General features: G+C 46.8%; 1 protein-coding gene across 3 annotated transcripts in view; it reads left to right on the forward strand.

The window, feature by feature from the left end:
* The first annotated feature begins 919 nt into the window (after positions 1 to 919).
* Positions 920 to 17,582, forward strand: part of HTR1E (5-hydroxytryptamine receptor 1E) — a 32,631-nt gene continuing 15,968 nt past the window's right edge. Inside the window, exons 1-3 of one of the 3 annotated variants that reach the window (XM_083829231.1) lie at positions 938 to 1,218; positions 14,722 to 15,010; positions 15,104 to 16,215. The gene's annotated coding sequence lies outside the window, so the exon portion shown is untranslated. Of the gene's footprint in view, positions 1,219 to 14,721; positions 16,216 to 17,582 lie in introns of all 3 variants that reach the window. The other 2 variants (XM_083829229.1, XM_083829230.1) reach the window with 2 other exon arrangements.

The following is a 17,582-nucleotide window of genomic DNA, read 5'->3' on the forward strand; positions in this document are numbered from 1 at the left end:
TGTGGTCAGGGGGACGGGTGGGATATGGGGTCCCTGCCTGGGCCATGGACCAGAACGGAGCTGTGCCCTAACTTGTTTTATTCAGTCGTGCACGTGTCAGAATAAATACTACAGCTAACAGGTTTTGTTTGTCTTACCATCATGATGATGGCCCCACTGGGGTTTATGGCCCTGTTATGGCTGGCACTGCATGAACTCACAGCAGCCTTCCCCTAAACATAAGTAGGAGACCTTGGGAACTGTAGAGGAGGTCCTGGGCAGAAAATCTCTCCAGAACTGATGACCATAAAAAATGTCCGAGAATTTCATTCCCCTGTTGTTCAAAATTTGAGGAGGATATGAAAGCCATGATTAAAGAGACCTGGAGATTTTTGCCCCGTGTCATCTTCCACTCCCATTTCAGACCACGGAGCCCTCCAGTAGCCTCGGCCACGTTTCACCAGAAAGCAGCGGAGCAGAAGACCTCCTTCTTCCTGAGGTAAAGCAGGAGAGACGGGAGCAGAGGCTTTGCGAACGGGGTTTAAATCAGCGCCACTCCACGTTCAAAATATACATATAAATATTTCTAAAGCTGTGGGAAATGGCATGACCCCTGGATAGCGACAACTTCCCTAGACAAAGCAGAGGTGCTTTCACCTCCGCTCCCCACTCCTCATTTTCCTGGCACCCCGCTCACCCGCCCTCGCACAGGAAACCGGCAGCCTTGCAGGACCCCCGTCTCAACCTCACCCCAACCCCTCGCTCTGCGGGGAACCCTCGCCAAACCCCCGCGGCACCCAAGCCTCTCTCCGCGCCCGGCGGCTGCGGTCAGCGCTCGCCCCGGTGCCCGGCGAGCTCCCCGCGACCCCGGCCCCGGCAGCGGGCGGCGGTGCCCCCTGGCGGGCGCGGAGGGGCTCGGGGGCGGCGCCGTGCCCCCGGCGGTGCGGAGCGGGTGCGGAGCGGGTGCGGAGCCGCCGCAGGCTCCCCGCAGCCCGGCCCCCTCCCCGCGTCCCCCCGCCCCGAAGCGGCCGTGCGCGGCGTGCCGGCCCCCTCCTCCGCCCGCCGATAAATCCCCACCGCCGGGGGGGCCGCGCCGCACTCGCGGCTGCCGGGCTGAGGGCAAGCGGGGGGACATCCCCCCCCCACCCCCCCTCCCCGTTCCCCCAAAATATCCCCCCTCCCCTCCGGGAGAGACCCCCGACCGGGGGGGGGAGCGGAGCTGCTGCCGCCGGAGCGCAGGTGAGTGCCCGGGGGTGTTGGGGTGGGAGGTTGCGGGGTGTCCGGGGGGCACCGCAGGGGAACAGCCCCCTCCTGACAGCGTACTTATTGCCGAGTTTTCCTCCGTGGGCTTGAGACGGTTCCCATTGGGGTCCCGGCATGGGGCAGGTGGCGGTGAGCATCCCGCAGAGCATCCTCGGTACCCAGCGCTGCTGCGGGGCTCTGTTGGGCTGTCCGAGTGTCCCTGCTCGTTGTCTGTGGTGCTGTGGGTCCCTCTCTGAGATGCATCACCCTTTTCTTTCGGTGCATGGAAAGGGCAGCTCCCTGCCCTCGCGTCCGCGGCTGGGGGCTGAGCGTCTGGGAGATGCGCAGGGCATGGGAAGTGTCGGTGATTCCCGGCGCTGAGCAAGGGGCATCGTGCCCCTCGCTTCAGGGCTGGAGCTCCGGGGAAGTGAAATACAGCTGCTGGGCTGTCTGCCTACCTGTTAGTCCCCGTGGCCCCAGATGTGCAGCAGGTGGAGCAGGGATCTTCCCTTGGTCACAGACCGGGCGGAGGGTCCTTGAGTGTATGTGGAGAGAGACTGCATGGGGCAGAGAACAGAGCTCATTTGTTTTAGTGTTTGCCATTAACCTCATGCTCAAAATCCTTGATTCAGGCCCACACCCCCTCTAAATAATCAGCTACTGAAAGCACAGGGCATTTCATCTGCATTTTTATATTTCCTGGTGGTTGGGAATCCTATTTTCAGAAATTTTCAGTTTTAAAAGAACAAAGCTGGAATGGGTACACACTCATACACTCCAAAACCCAGGGCTCCAGGTGAAAGAAAAAGCAAAAAACACTAAATATTGCAACTCTGATGGTATGAGAACTGCACTACTTTCCCTTAGAGAAACACGTACGTATGGCTTCTGGCCAGCAAAGCCCGTGTATAATGCTGGTGAGGGCTGAGGTGCCGTTGGCTTCAGCGGAATTACTCAGTGGCTCAAGGCGAACATGTGCTTTCGTGCTTTCCCGAACCAGGGCTTAAGTCCTGTTTGAAAAACATTCACTCGGATGAATCAAGCTCATTCAGGAGTTCAATGCAGACTGAATCAGGGAAGCATGGACTGAACGGCATCACCAGCCTCCCTGTGCAAGAGCTAGGAAATCACCAGTGCCTTGGGTTTTTCCTGGAAATGCAGGCAACAACCTCATAGGAGCCAGCAGCCCTCTGCGATCATGAGCTGGCTGTGGTCTATCTTTGCATTTCAGTCTTCTCTCAAACTTCGGAACCTAGGAGGGCAACTTTTACATGAGCCATCCAACTTTAAAAAAAAAAAAAAAAAAAAAAACACCCAGAGAATCTCTTATTTGGTAAAATGATGATCTGCAATTATTTTACAATCACCGAATACATAGGTGATTGTCAGGAACCAAAGCACTTTCAAGCATTAAGAAAAGAGAACGTTATATAATTATGATGTCCAAAGAGTTATTCTAAATAGCTTGATTCTTCTGCAAGGAACTCTTTGATTCCTTTAAAAATTAGAGAAAATTGTGCTTAACTGTTCCCTGTTTTTCCCCTCCTGAGGAAGTCCTGCGCATGCTGAAATCACCTGTACCCTCAAGAAGCTTTCTTTTTTTTCTGTTTTTTCAGAAAGTAGATAAACATGCCTGCATTTGTACTTAAGAGCTCCAAGAAAAGTTCCGAGGCACTTCTGCTTGTACTGCTATTATAACAGCTTTGGGAGCGATCAGGCACAGCAGAGGCAGTGTTGGTTCAGCAGCTCTGAGCTTGAGCCTGGTGCTGTCGAAGCCTTGAAGCTTTGGGTTTTTCTCCTCTAAAAACCACCAGCTTCACCAAGTGGCCACCTAAGGGCAGTGGATATTTGTTTTAAATCTCGTGTTTCCCTGATCCTAGACTTTTGCTGAAACAATATATCCAGGCATTTCCATGAGGATGTAGAAGGGGAACCTGGCAATTGCAGCTCTTTTGTCTGAGGGGTTTGGATTTAGCATAACCTCCCTGCAAGACTGATATGTTTAAGACATGAGGGTCCCTTCCAGAACAAAAAGGGTGCAGTCTTGTTTATTAAAAATGGAGAACAAGATCTCAAAGCAAACAGTGAGGAAAGCCTTAAATCAGTTCAAAGCTATTTGAAGTCATTGATCAAACACTGGGAAGACACGATGATAAAGAAAAAGGTCACCGGGCCAAACTCATCTCCATGTAATTACATTAAGTCTGTCAAACTAATCCCTGGCCTATCTTGACGGAAAATATTAAGCCGGTTCTTTTTAATCGAGTGACCAGTATATTAAACAGCCTGGCACCTATTGTCCACACACTAAAGTACGTAAATATGCCTGCTTGTGAGCAGCCCTCGTGAATTCAATGGGTTTGGCCTGTGCGAGGCTGACCACCTGCCCGGGGTTTTAGTTGTGCAAGCAGCCAGTAAGTTAGCCCTTCTGAACCTCTTCTCATGGCTGATTTGGTGCTCTTGACAGTCATGGCAGTAAGAAGTGCAGGGTCTCTGGGGGGTGTTGGGGTGGGAAATTTGGCAGAGGCAGGTGAGGTCAGAATTTAAACGCAGCTGAGATGAACTGGAGATGTGATCTGCAGAAGGCCAGGTAGGAAGCACTGCTCTGAGCTGAGAATAATCAACTGCACAGCTATAGGAGGGGAAGCAGCTCACCTGGCAGCCCTCTTGTGATATCTCACAGGGCTGCACAGGAGAGCTTGTAGGATTTGACCCTACAAGGCATGCGAAGGGCTTAGGTCCTGCAGCTCAGCGCTGTCGAAGTCTTGGCAGGAGCACTTGGCCATGGGGTCCGGGCTGGGGCACTCAGCAGCCCTGAAAGCATCACAGGAGGCTGTAAGACATCCTGGCCTTGGGTGGGACTGGGCACAGGTGACAAGAAGCTGCTGCAACAAAGGGAGATTTTTCCATAGTCCCACAGTCAGCAAAGTCAGGTTGAGCAGAACTGTCTGGGGCTGTGAATCGCTTGGAAACCCCAGAAGCACATTGATCAGCCCCAACATCTAACGTCTGCTTGTGGGGAATTAACAGTTTTCAGTGATGTTCCTTCACAGCCAGCATGAGAACAGGGGACCAAAATGCCAAAAGTAAGGCCATCCTCTAAAAGGCGAGCCGTGGTCTGACACATGGCAGTCACAAAAGCTGTGGCTGTTGCCTGGGGCTTTCTGAGCTCCATTTCCTCCTCTGTTGCCTCTGCTGGGTGGACCCTTTGTCCCAGCTTGCAGCTTCTTGGCCTGCACCACGTCTGCCTGCTCCCCCAGGTCCGCAGGAAAAGCTCTTCCTCGCCCCACCACCCGTCCACCACCCACAAGCTCCCATCCATCATCAGGCACTCTCCAGGGGCTCCCAAGACAACGCAGCTCTCCTTCTGTGCCTGTAAGGCTTCCCAGGTTTGGATGTCCTGAAGGGATATCGTGTTGACTGCTTCTAATTACTCCATTAGTTGATTTATCAATTTATGCTGATTTAAGAGCTGGAAGTCACAGAAGCCCAGCAAGGCCTCCCATTCCTGAATCCACATCTCAGACAAGATGGGCTCTGTTCGGAGGGGATGAGCAGCAGCTACCCAGGTTGGACAGTCGCTCTCCCCAGCATGGCCACCTGAGCCCTCTGTCCCTCTCCTGTCCCTTCAGGCACCCTCTTCGTGTCTTTGGGCTCCTTGCCGTTCCGCATGCGGTGTCAGTTCTGCACTCCAGTCCAGTCCAAATACACTGCCCGCCTCCACATCTGCCTTTTTTCTGTTTGGGAAGCAGGTTTTGTTTTATATTTACAATACAAGCAGCAAAAGAAAAAAAAATACATTTATGGAACTAACAACCTACACATTTGTTTATTGTCAGCTAAGCTTACTCCTCTCCACAAGCTAAATTAGATAGCTTTTCCCATTAAGTTACTATTGGTTCTGATGTACTTTTTTTTTCCAAGCAGGCCAGGCTATCTGCTATCACAGACAGCGATTCTTACATTACATATTTTTTCTCTTTTCTCTTTCACATTTTGAAATATCGAAGGATCAGTTCAGACTAGCTTTTAATAAAGAAAAGCATGCAAGTGGGGGCCAACGTAGCAAAACACTCTTGAAACGTGCTCTGTGGGTTGGGTCCCGTTCTTATTCTGTCTCTGAGTGTCTTTCCTGTAGGAGAAGAGATTGAAGCCGAGCACATCAGTTGAAAGATACCATTCAGAAAGAGATTTATGATCCTGTTTCATCAGGGATGCTTATGTGGAATTACTGCCTGCCTGAAAGCACTGACTCAGAGCTCACATGTAAATTGCCAGTATAATTCCACTATTCTGTGTTTCACAGAATTGAATGTTTTGTGCCTTGCTTCAAGTGTTTTCTTGATGAAAATCTTTCAGTTTTCTCCTAAAGAGAGCTTTGTAGACAGCCTAACTGTAACCACGTCTTCCTGAGTTGCAAACATGCAGCAACTGCCAGTCAAATGTGTGATATCTTAATTTTGAAATGGACAGCTTCATATCAACACCACTGTGTTCTTGCAGGAGTGCTTTTGAGTAATATCATTTCTCCTCGTATGCGTGAAGTTTTGCATGAAACTTAATATCTATCCTGTGCCTTAACTTCACATCCTTGGTCCTTTGCACAAAACCAGAGGTGAATGCCCAGCAAGACCCAGTCATGGGAATGGGTGACAGTAATACACGGGCATGATTCACACATATTTATACAGCCAATAAATTAATCTTGATCCATATACTGAGGCACTTCATTATAGCACTGAAATAGCATAACAAAGCGCTTCTCATACTGTTGAAATAGGGCAGGTTCAGTAATTAGCACACAATTTGGAAACTAAGAGCAAGGTCTGAAAAGGTTCACACACACAGGCGCATGCACTGTTTCTTTACCAGGTATTTTCCAGCCAATGATTCCAAACTTCTGGGGGTCAGAGCAGCACGTGCCTGCCCTTACCAGGATGAAGCAGTCCAGCTGGGTGCATCCTCTCTGCTCGAGGCAGCTCGCTGTGATGCTCAGGCAGGCATCCGTGCGATTCACGCCTTCATGAGTTGAGCGAGTCAAGTGTCCACCTTTCTCTTTTTGCCACGACTAATGGTTTTGTTGCTGTTGCATTTCATAGGAGAGCACGGACTAGTCAAGAGGCCTCACGGAGCTGTAAATATTTGATGAAGCTGCTGGCTGGGGCTTTGTACAGCATGAGCGTGAATTCCACGCTGTAAGAGACAGCTAAAAATCAAATTATGCTGAGCATTACCTTGCTGAATTGAAAGCATGAATTGACACTGGTTTTGATCCCTGAGCTGAAACAAAAATCAGAAACTCCTGAATAGTTTGACATGTTATGCAGCAGGGTCTGGTAGGAATGTACTGCTCACCTGAGGGGCTACAAGCGCACATCCTCGCGGTGCACGTACCAGCCTTTCTCTGGGCTGCATCTCCCACAGCGCCTGCTGGTTGAGCCTTAGGCGGGCTTTCAGGGCCATTAAAACACACAGTGTTCCTCTGAAAAACAGCAATAGTCGTGCCCACGCTTGCATGCCTCCCGTGGGCCCTCAGCAGACACAGGGAGGAGGGCTGTTACCCAGTTGTGTCGGGTAATGCGTGGCCACGAAAGGAAAAGCCCCCCTCTTACAGAGGAGAAGAAAACCACATGAAAGGAAGAAATAGGAAATTATTACTGTAGCACAAGAAATCCCAAAAGCACTATAATTTGGGACTGGAGTCCACTGTGAGAAGGTCTCCCGTGGTCGGCCTCTGCTGCTTGGCTGAGCAGAGGTGGGCGGGGGGGGTCCGAAATGCTGCGACCACAGCTGGGGGTGTGAGGATGGGGTAGGGCCCTAACTGCTCCCGCTTGTGGAGGCGTTTGGAGCCAGACTTCGGGGAGTGTAATTTTCACGTTATTGTTAACGAAGTGGAACAGGCCCTGCGTTTCACCTGTTGGTTGTGAAGGTCTGTGTCCTGAAGAGCCTGAGGCGAACTTTCTCTTCTGTAGGCACAGAAGCGTTAGCAAAACAGGGAGAGATCTTCCACTGATAGCAACGGGTGCTGGATTTAACACTTTTTAATGACAGCATAGCTCAATTGTCACTTTGAAGAAGATACAGTATTTAGCATAAATAGTTCTTTATAGGCTCAGGCTTATGATTTAACATATATACTAAGCTGTTAAAGGGAAACGCATGCTAAAAAAATAAAGCATGCATATTTTCGCAACTATCTGATGAAAGAACTATTTTTGAACACTTTGCTAGAAAAAAAAGCGAAAAAGGAAACTATTTGAAGTATCTGATACAGGAGGAAAAATTAAATCATAAATAAAACCAGATCAGCCATACACAAAGGGTTTGTGCACAGCCGCCTTTGAAGCAAATTGTGGCTGGGCAAGAGATAGGTATATTAGGATTTACTGGTGGAGATGTTTGCAACTTTTTCAGCTCGGGCCCCTAGCATTGTGCTGTCAAAGAGCATCCCATGGGTGTTCGGAAACTTACTCTGGTGCCTTTTCTGCTAAGTGTTCCTGTTAATAAGTGCTAGCAGAGAACCCTGCCTAACACTGCTGATGTGCAGCCAAATGAAGGAGTGCAGAAATGAAGTGAGAAAGTCCTGGCCAAGCCATAGGGACAGCCAAGCTCAGAGGGGGAGCTGAGGCTGAGGTTCTTGTGTTATAATATCTTGCTACTATAACAGCACTGCTTTGCATTACCGGGAAAGCTTAAATCTAGAGTGTGGGCAAGTCCAGACGCCAGGTCCAGGGGAGAAGTAAGGACTTGATCCAATCACTGCATGTGCTTTGGGGTTTTGTGCACATCCCTTAGGCACCATAGACTTCACTGGAGCCAATCGTTGTCTGGGAACTGCTAAGAACATAAATAAATTATTAATATGCTGTCAGATAAGGGATAAAATATTACTTCAATGTCTTTCATGCCTTGTGTAAGAGTTGGCTTTTCTGAAGTCCAATTTCTTTTGTTTGCTGAGGGAGTTTTCTTAAGGAACCCATTACTTATGCTATTATCCTTGTTTCTCTGTACTTTGGGGAATTCAGCAGATGTGAATATAGCCAAGACAAGCTCCTTCCTAACCTATTCATATGTGAAGGAGATTTTCCAGGGTTGTATCTGTCCTGGCTGCCCCTTGCTGGTACTTCTGTCCAGGCACCAGAGAAGGACTGGAAAAGTGTGGGGATTGCAAGGGTGGTTCCTGAGCAGCCAGAGCCAGATGATGGGGATCAAACTGAGGGTTTGCATCCTTGACTAAAACAGCTTCCCAAAATGAATGAAATCAAGTTGCATCTTCCTTTCATGCTTTCTGGGCACCCTGGGCTGTGACCAGCTCCCGTGCCACAAGCATGGAGCACAACAGCAAGGAGCAAGCAGTAGAGTTGCTACCGTACAGCCTTTGGCGCTTGGACTTCAAATGTAAACATAGAAGTAGGATAAAAATACAGATGCTGGCATTTACCTCTTCTCTTCGTTTAATTTTTACAGCGCAGCTTACTTTGATCTTCTCTTTTTTTTTTTTTGTTTGATAGTGTACAGCACATTCTAAACAATCATTTAATAAGATGTTCCTGTGAGGTTAAGAGCCATAGCAAAACAGTCCCTATTTATTGCTAGCTTTATACCTGAGAAGCTTGCAGGTAGCAGACTGTGAGCTGTGTGATGATTTTAATGTGAGGGTGGCATTTACATGGATAAAATTTCCATTATTTCATAACCAAGCCATTGTTTTCTACCCAGGCATGCAGTGGGAATGGTTCAAGAGAAAAAATATATATTATAGTTCTTTCATAAATTATAGTTTGGCTGCATGTAATATCACTCTTACTTCTGTATTTATTTCCTGGTATTGTTGATATGATAGTCTATTTTCAGAAAAATATGCTTTCTCTCTGGAACTGTTTTTTAAAAGTATCTTCTTCAACAGGCAAAGCATGCAAGTAATTTTATTTTGACTATTTTAAGCATAATGATTTTACATTGTTCATTCAACAATAAATATCTTAATGGACCTTTTCAAGTAACAGCATTTAAATAATTTCACTATCTAGTACAGCAGTACCAACACTGATCTAATTTGGGGCCATATTAGATAGAACATTTTAAGATGTTCCATGAGGCAAGAAGTCTTGCATATGGGGTTGAAACTGTGTGCAGCACAAGGCTGAGCAATACTGCGTGATCTTGAAAATGATCCTGAAAATCAATCATTCTGAATTTTCAATTATGCTGGAATGTTTTTTGGCAGATAGAGATATATTAAAAAAAAAAAAAAAAAAAAAAAGATGTTAGGGTGTCAAAACAGCTTGAAATGTGCAATACGTGTAAAAGCCTGCCTTGGACAGTGAAGCCAGAAGATGGGAAGAAATTTGTCAACAAGCTATGCCCACTGATAGGTCCTGCATCCCGTCCATCTACCCATCCCTAATATGATGGAATTAAATTGCCAACCATTCCCTGATGATTCCTTGCATCTGACTCTGTACTGAAGCACACAGAGATCTAGTCTTTGTTTCTTGTTCAACCAGCTTTGTCTTTAGAAACATCCCTGGACAGCTGACTACTAGTGGATCTCAGAAATGGTGTCTCTTAACCCCGTTTCTTTGCCCTCTCAAAATTTGTATTAAATTTCTGTTTTGTACCTGTCAGGTGTGCTACAAAAAAACATCCCAAATTACTTATTTTGACAGCTTGTTTAGGCACAAATTTCCCTTGAAGGCATTTCCAGGGCACTTTCAATCCTTCCTTATCTATTTGGGCAGGTATGTTGAAACAGTTGCCTACCGCTAGTGTTAACCTTCTTGTGCCAACACTTGTCCCCAGGTGCATTAACCTTTGCATTGAATTCACAAGTAGGTGTGGATGTAGCCAGCAACTTTGGAAAGAATTGAGGCACCTCTGATCATGTAGAGACCTCCAGAGAGTCATCTGTAGGCTCTTTTGCCAAACCAATGTCATCCAGGCAAATATACATGCTTCCTATGGCACCAAAAAATTGCATTTTCCTGACATCTCATTCCAAACATAACCTTGCTGAGGAGAAAGCCTTTTCTCCTGGTTCTGATAGGGCTCAAATGTGGGCTCTGTTGTCCAGAGCAGCTCTTTTCTCTAGTTACTATAAAGTGTTTCTCTTGTTCAAATTGCTTCTGGGTCTACACCCAAGGAAAGGGTCTGGGTTTGGTAGGAGCTCTTGCTGGTGACCTTCAGTTGGACCAGCCCTCTTCTACTCCCTAGGTGCCTCAGAGCAATGAGTCTTTCCAGGATGCCAAGACAGAGTGTAAATCTAAATCTGTTCTGGTTTTCCACCACCTTTACAGATTTCTAACTTTGGTGGGACTTTGAATGACCCCAGTATTGGTAAAGTGGGATCTTTCTCATTTTCCCCTATTCTTGTGGTGCCTGGTCACTCTTTGCAGACAAGCACGAGGGCCACTCATCCCCACTGCAGTGGACCTGAAAGCCCAGTCCTGGATAAGAAAAGACAGGCTAACACAGCACTGCACTCCCAGATTAGAGCTGTTCTGGCTAACCCTGTCTCATGGAGGAGCCAGGTCACATCATCTCCTGAGCTCACTTCCAGCATGGTACTTCTAATGTGATTTAGCTCCTGGATTTTTAAAGCATCACGTAAGTGGCATCTTCATGCTCTTCAAGGAGGCTAGCAAAACTCTCACTTTATTTTGGAGAATAATGAAATGTTGTTTAATGTCCCTCCTCCAAGCTCTTAGCAATTAAACTTATTTCATCTGGCTGATTTTAAACAGTCTGGCAGAATTCTCGCAGAGTGGCATGTTGTCTGAAAACTGTTCATCCAACTTCTCTCTCATTCTTTGCAAGATAATCAGGGAAGGCACACACCGTGCAGGAGCCTGGGGGTAGGATCCTTGCTCCCCATTCCAGCTGTGCGTACCCAAACCAGCACCCACGGGGAGACACCCTGCTCCCGGGGAAGGAGGGATGCACTGTGCGCTGCTGTCTCCAGCTGGTGTGCCAACCCACTGGGGCATCAGACTGCTGACACTAAGAGGAGATGTTAGCCACAGAAGTGCTCGTAGGCAGGGGATGGAGAAGTACCAGGAATGGTTTCCTATGAGCAAGACAAGGCTGGACTCACCATCTTCTACCTGCATGCTCCCTAAAAATGAATTTAAAGCGATTGTCCAGAGTGCTTTGACACCTTCTTCTGATTTAAGGACATTAAATCCAGTTACTGTAAGCTCTGGCATGGCTGTTTTTGCGATTTCCCTCAATTCCCAGTAGAAATTAAGCATGGGAGCTGGGATTCAGACTTCTGAGATTAATGGAATTGCTCAGGTATCGAAGCAGTGACAAAATGGAAAGTTCTTCCTAGCAGAAAAAGTAATTAGTCCCTTTCAGATCTTCAATTTGACACTAGCTTAGCATCAATTATTCTCCAGTGGGAATATTACATCTTAACAAGGTTCATTGTAATATCATCCCTTCTCAGTAGTAATCGGAAGAGAGAAGGCCTCTTCAAATCGTTGTCTTGCTGCACTGACATTTTTAACATTTCAGCCTCCCACTTATCAGCTGATACTGCTTGCATTGACTTCAGCATGTGAACAATTCCAGTACCCTCAAGTGTCTGGAAATCAGCTCTTCCTCCTTTACCACCCCCCCACCCAACCTCCACCCCCCGAATTTTTGGCAAGAGTCTGCAGAGAAAAGCAGCAATGTTTCCAAATTAAAAGGTAGTGTTACAATTGAAGTTAAAATCCTCAGGGTGGAGAAAACATGTCAAAATAATCTGAGAGGCTGGGTTTTGGGGGAGAAAGGATAGCTCCACTGTGTGGATTTCACCTTAATAAGGAAATTGTGTCAGCCCTGGGTCTCTGTTCCTTTAGGTCAAGGCAATTCTTCCAAAAGCAGAGTGTGCCATCCTCAGGTGTGTCCAACAGTGTAAAATGGGCAAATACAAAAGTGCCCAGGTGAAAAATATGCTGTATCTTTAAGAGCTGAGCTGCTGTCCTGGCACATGCTTCTTTGAGAGTTTAATAAAGCCTGGTACAGCCTATGCTATTTGGTTTTCTCAGGCCAAGGAGATCCTTTCTCCATGCCACCATTCATAGTACAGCCCCAGCCCCGAGTTGCCCTGCGCAAGTCATACCTGTGTTTAATTGTTCGCTCTTTCATTTCCCCATCTATCACCCAAAGTCCCATCTCCAATTTAACATCATGTATTTGAGGCTGTTGAAACACAGTCAAGAAGACTTAGATGTACAGCTGGGTGACTGCATCTCCTAGATAGGTTTGATAATCAGTCTCTGTGCACAGCTCCAAGTTATTTTGAATAGAGAACTGCTGAAAATAAACAGAAAAAGAATTAAATAAATTGTAAGTGACCTCCTTTCCTGCGCCGCCAGATTGGGACATTCTGTGGGTAAACATCTCTGAATAAAGCTGTTCTAAATTAAATAAATCGCTGGCTGTGGTGGGTATAATATGAGGCTGGCAATAAAAGCTATTTAAAATCCCATCAAGATGTTGAAGCCCTCATCCAGAATGCAACAGGGCAAGCATGTGCTGTTGCCAGCAGACCTGACCGCAGTAGCTGTCTCGAACCAGCATCCCCCAGTGTGACTTCCAGCTTCAGAGCAGGGGATGTTCAGAAGGGTTAGGGTGTTGGGCATCTCCGAGGGACTCACAAGAACTGTTGAGCTCAGCAGGGAAGCTGTGCAAGCTGTGCAAGAGCAGGGGGCTCCCGCAGAGACATTTGCTGCTGGCTGCTAGCACCCAGCCAGCGCAATTGTCACAGGGCCTTAGCTGGAAATGAAAAGGCGTATTTGAAGTCAGTTGTGCTGAGTACTTTCACTTGATTATTTGAAGCATTTGTAATAATAGCATTGTAAACCTCATCTTCATTTATGTGGTTCTCTTTGCAAATTGTTAACAATTACAGGTCACCATTGAGCTGGAAGCATCTTAGCATTTGTTGCAAAAGCTTTTTAACAGTAATTCAAGTCTTATTTACTCTGTCACCAGATCATTTCATGTGCTAATGCACTGGGAATGTCAAACTGTGCTGATGGTAGTGGAGCTTTCATTCTGCTCGATTTTATTCCTGTGCAAATACAATTAAAGCAAGAAGTGTCTTAGAGGTGCCTGATCAAATGCATTAAGTTAACTCCCCTTTTGCTCCTAAGGCAAGCGCACCCAGAACTGTAAGGTCTCAGGGGAAGGGCCAGGTCTTGTACCTGTTAGGGCAGCACCTTGCGGGCTTGGCTCATGGCCCTAGCCCCTGCCCACCTCACCCATGCTGACTGTTGGCTGATGGTTGTGGAGGGTGATTCACGGGGAACTAAACAGGACAACCCTAGGGCAGAACTGTATCTTAAGAGTAAATTTTACATTGCAGAGTCACAAGGAACTAGCAGCATCTGATGGGACTCTGATCAGACCTGAGGCACCCAAAGGATAATTTCACCCATCCGCTGAAGTCTGTGGTGTGTCAGAGACCAGGCACTCCACTAAAGGGTGACTTGATCCCAGACCACCTAACAAGCAGTCATGTCAGTTATTATCACCATACAGAGGGAGTAATTCAGGCAGTGACCCATGCATGCTGACCACCCCTGCAAACCAGACTGGTTTTGATTAAGTACCTGAGAGTGGTTTCAGATGCCTAATACAGGAACTATTCAGATAACGAGCCTACAGTGACATGGCCAAACCACTCCATCACTACATCAGTGTCAGGCACAGGCATATAATTTGACCCTGGGTGATCCATCAGAGTTCATCTATCTCAACTAACAATGACCTTGTACATGAATATATGAAACTTTAATGCTGTCCCGTTTTCTGGTCCCTCAGTTTCCATAAAATAAATGTGTTCGGTGGAAGGCTGGGAATATATAAGTGAAAGGAATCAGCTCTCTGACCTTTTAGACTGACAAAAAATCATAGTAGACTACAACTAAAAAGTAATAATAACTTGTGAGTCACAAAAGACCCTTGGGTGAACACAATTAGAAAAAGAGAATTAGTGGTATATTGTCTGTGTACGCCTGAACTGCAGGCAGACATTGAAGTGCCAATAACTTGTAGCAAGAGAGTTTGCTGTTGTTGCTCAGTTTTTTTTTCAGACTGCTTCAACATCCCATGCAAAAATAATTTCAACAGCTTCCAGTTGTGAGAAAATACGTAGCCAAAATTTGTTGCTATAAACATATATTCAAGAGGAGGACAGAGTAATGCTGTGTGCTAATCACTGTCAGCATCCTGTTGAATTGTCAGTGTCACTGGATGGTGTACATAGTGTCCAAAAAAACCTATTTTTCTGTTGTTTTTCACATGGTGTTTTTTACACTAGTTTCACCATTATAGGAGAATATCAGATACAGTTGTCTCATACCAGTTTCAGTGGAGATCTGGACTGGAATAAACAGCTAACATAATAATGCTGCACGAGGATACACCATGAAGATATGACAAGCCATAGTACAATCAGTAGTATAGCAGCATCATTAACCTTTTTTTCTTTCTTTTTTTTTTTTGTAGCTGCACTATATTTTCCACAGACAAGAGCATTAGTAATTTTAACTTTGATTGAGAACTGCTATTATCCACTCACAGCATGTGGGAGCAAACAGGCACTTGGATAAATCACAAAAAAGAAAACCACTTAGCAAGCTGCTTTCCTCAATAACACCTTTTTCTGAAGGTACAAGGCTGAGTGCTGTAGGGAGAGTGTGTGTGAAGAGAAAAGCAAGGCTGCAGCAGTGCACTGAAGCGCGCTCAAGGTCAGCCCCCCTTGTGGAAGACCAAGAGGTCACGTTTTGCTTGGAAGGTATTCTGAAATGTTTAAAAAATTTAAGTAATTAAATAATTCAGCAAGTGAAAGCCATCAGGATTCTAATGCAGTGTTAATGGGGTCTTTCAGGAATCGCAAAGATCAGCTTCAAGAATGACAGAACTGGAGCCATTATCAAGCTCATCCAGCAGAAACCATCCATCAGAGGTGAGCGTCTCCATATCCTGATGCAGAGGAGCGTGAGGAGCAGCACAACATTCCTGCCTGCAGCCGCTGCGAGAGGCATGGGACACGTGCAGATAATCTCCTGAATCCCCTCATTTTCCTGCTGCAGACTGTCAGCCCAGGGGTGTCTGCCACCGCTCAGCGGTGGATGAAGCTGGCAGTGACTCTACCAGGCTGAGTATGTGCAACAGTCAGTGGCAGATCATCTTCTCCTCAACCGGTGCTAGGCGAGAAGCAGTTCGACCTGGTTTGTAATTTGGAATATCTCTCACATGGCCACTGAGATGAAGAGTTGATGGACAGTCTCCAGGGAACTGCAACACCATTTTGGATCGGGTATTTCCCACCGAGAGCGCAGGCAGTGCCAGCGTGGCAGAAGAGAACGAGAGTAAGGGCTCCAGCTGCTCCTCCACTGCTCATCGGCTTCTGCAGGCCTCACCTCCGTGAGGCAGCCTGGCGGTACCGGGCAGTATTCGAACTGGGCGAAGTGTGGTGAGAAACAGACAATTTAATTCTCCTTGTTCAAGGCTGGGATAGCCTCCAGATTAAATTTCACCTCCTGGTAACTCCTACTGGATGTATCTGCTACCAAAGGCCTTTGGAAAGGACCTGAACCAGAGGAGGTTTGGCCCTTCACATCTGTGGTGCAGAATCCAGCGGTACATTATTCTGATTAGAAGGTCTAATACAGCTAATAGAGCATATAAAACTGTCTACTGCGTTTCGTCATATATCATTTGCTGCAGCAACCTACAGCCATCCAAGCTGCTTCAGCCTCCCTCTCACAACCCTGAGAGATGTTGTCCCAGCAGAGGGGTCCCTGCGTCACCAGCACCTCAGCGCTGACAGAGCGGTGTGATGCCTTCAGAGCATTCAGCAGGTCCCTCACCTTTTACTGGGCATCTGAAACTGCCGTGGGGAGAGGCAGGAGGCACCCCGGGGCCTGGCTGTCCCCACGAAGAGTGGGCGACCGCCTCTGGGGCAAGAACTTCGGGAGCGCTTGGGCTGCGCAGCAGGTTGGTGCATCTCAGCGGGCTTTCTCCAGACACAACCTCCTGTCCTGTTTTGTGGTTTGGGAGGGATGAGATTCACTAGCACGCTGTGCCATCTGTGCCCCGTGATGGTGTTTAGTGCTAGGGCAGGGGTTCACTGGTCCCCCCAGGATGGTGAGAGGTGGCTTCTTGCAGGGCTGGGGAGTCACAGGGCCTGGGTCTTGCTCAGAGGGACAGGGCATCATGTGCCTCAGCACTTGGCAAGTGGCTGCAGCAGGGCAGGGGATGAAAGATGAAAGGAACAGACCTACCTGAGAAATGCAGCATCGGGCACTGCAGTGTGGGCACAGCATGGGGCTGGCGGGACCGTGGAGGCAGCAGTTGGAAACATCTACTGTGTCCCGAGCTCTAGAACAAGAAGAGCATTTTTGCTGCAGTAAAATTCAACGTTAGCTGCTGTGAGAGTGTGTTGGCTCACTCACAGGCTTGGTTACTGGCTGCCAGTACAGGACATGGTACAATCTTGATTGCTGCTGTACAGGTAGGGATGGCATGGAAAATGTAAACTGAGAACGCTATATTAGAGAGCTTAAGTTAGATTTTATCTAAATATACTTAAGAAGCCCAGGAACAAGAGGGGAACAAATGAAGACTTCAATCTGCTTTCCACAGTCTGATCTTTAGCTGACTGTCCATGATTGTTACATGGACAACTGGGGGATGCTATGTATTGGTAGTGAGTATATGGAGCTACTATACCCTGAGAACTAGATAGTCTTGCAAATTAACTTTTCTCATTCATAGTAGCGGCCAGAATAATGCACTCCTGTGCATTATCTGCATTATCTGGCAGATAATGCAGAGTGAGAATGAATGAAAGCGGCATGTCTGAGGGTATCTGGAAATTTAGTTAATCTGTACTCAGAAGTCATAGAGGAAAGATGTTTTATGTTCCATAACTGTAGACATACATTTGTTTGTGTGCCAATGATCTTCAGCACCAAAGATGACAAAAGTGGTGGCACTAAAATTAAAGGTTTTCCTCGTAAGTCAGATTTTCATAGAGCTCTTTCTTGTAAGGTCACAACACAGCAGTACGCTCAAGCAGCATTTTTAGGTTGTATTTCATAAATGCACTCCACTTCTACACAGAGCAAAGAAATGGATATATGAAGTTCGTGGTGAAAAAAAAAAAAAAAGAAAAAGAAAACTAAGGGAAAAGAAAAGCAATGCTAAAATGATAAAATGATGCTAAAAGATTACTCCTTTTGGATGCTTCCATTATAAATCTTTCACTGTGTATATCAGTACTGGGATTTGGGGCCAGAGGTGACTGTTGTGGCATGTTGACAGAGAGCAGGTGTGTAGGATGAAAAATGTTCCATTTTTGC

Source organism: Anser anser, assembly GCF_964211835.1.
Source record: "Anser anser genome assembly, chromosome: 3".
Lineage (NCBI taxonomy): Eukaryota > Metazoa > Chordata > Aves > Anseriformes > Anatidae > Anser > Anser anser.